Source organism: Oratosquilla oratoria, chromosome 42 (assembly GCF_046742065.1).
Source record: "Oratosquilla oratoria isolate Oo_2021 chromosome 42, ASM4674206v1, whole genome shotgun sequence".
NCBI lineage: Eukaryota > Metazoa > Arthropoda > Malacostraca > Stomatopoda > Squillidae > Oratosquilla > Oratosquilla oratoria.
The window spans coordinates 9,821,170-9,821,869 of record NC_134818.1 but is presented as its reverse complement, the minus strand read 5'-3'; the positions used below and the strand labels follow the sequence as shown (position 1 = coordinate 9,821,869).

The 700-nt window shown below is 37.9% G+C and overlaps 1 protein-coding gene across 1 annotated transcript in view; it reads left to right on the top strand.

Moving 5' to 3' along the window:
- Nucleotides 1-374, top strand: part of LOC143021348 (alpha-(1,3)-fucosyltransferase C-like) — a 10,475-nt gene extending 10,101 nt beyond the window's left edge. The window contains exon 2 of the mRNA XM_076178776.1: nt 1-374. This exon is cut by the window's left edge and continues 2,159 nt beyond it. The gene's annotated coding sequence lies outside the window, so the exon portion shown is untranslated.
- The last annotated feature ends 326 nt before the right edge of the window (nt 375-700 follow it).

Genomic DNA, 700 nt, shown 5'->3' with positions numbered 1-700 from the left:
ACATAGAATTATCTTCAAATCGTCGATTTACAACAACTCCGCTAAACAAGTCCTTTGGACCAAAACTACGGACTGTCTCTAAACTAAGGCCTCATTCGTTGCCCGAATTCATCGGATAAGATCCAGATTGCTGCTGGACTACAAGCGACGCTGCTCCTCTGTTGTTTCTCTATAAGAAACATTATTGAATCTCAAATTGTTACTGACTACCAGAAGCTTCTCCTACCAGAAGAAACGACTAGAATCTGCCCCTTCCAGAAGTTATCGTTCACCTCAAACCACCACTACTCGAAGCTGCCCTTACCAGAAATTATCGTCCACCTCAAACCGCCCCGTGACAGTTAAGACTTGTCTACGCCATAAACAAAACTTAGCTTCGCCAACTGATCATACAATTACCTGGTAAATAATCTGAATATTTTTATTGCCATAAGCATTGTTATATTATTATTATTATTATATAATCATTTATGTTGTGTGTTGTTTTCTCAGTGTCATAATATGTAATTCTAACGAAGAGTTTAATTACCCTGCCTGAATTCTCTGCCATTCCTCCTGACTGCACACTGCCTTTCTTTTATTTTTTTTTCATCTTTCGTGTCGCGACTAGCCTGACCCATAGATGACTCGTGACAATGATGATGATGATTTTTAAGACAATGATTCTTATGGTGATGATTTTGATTATTTTGATGATAAT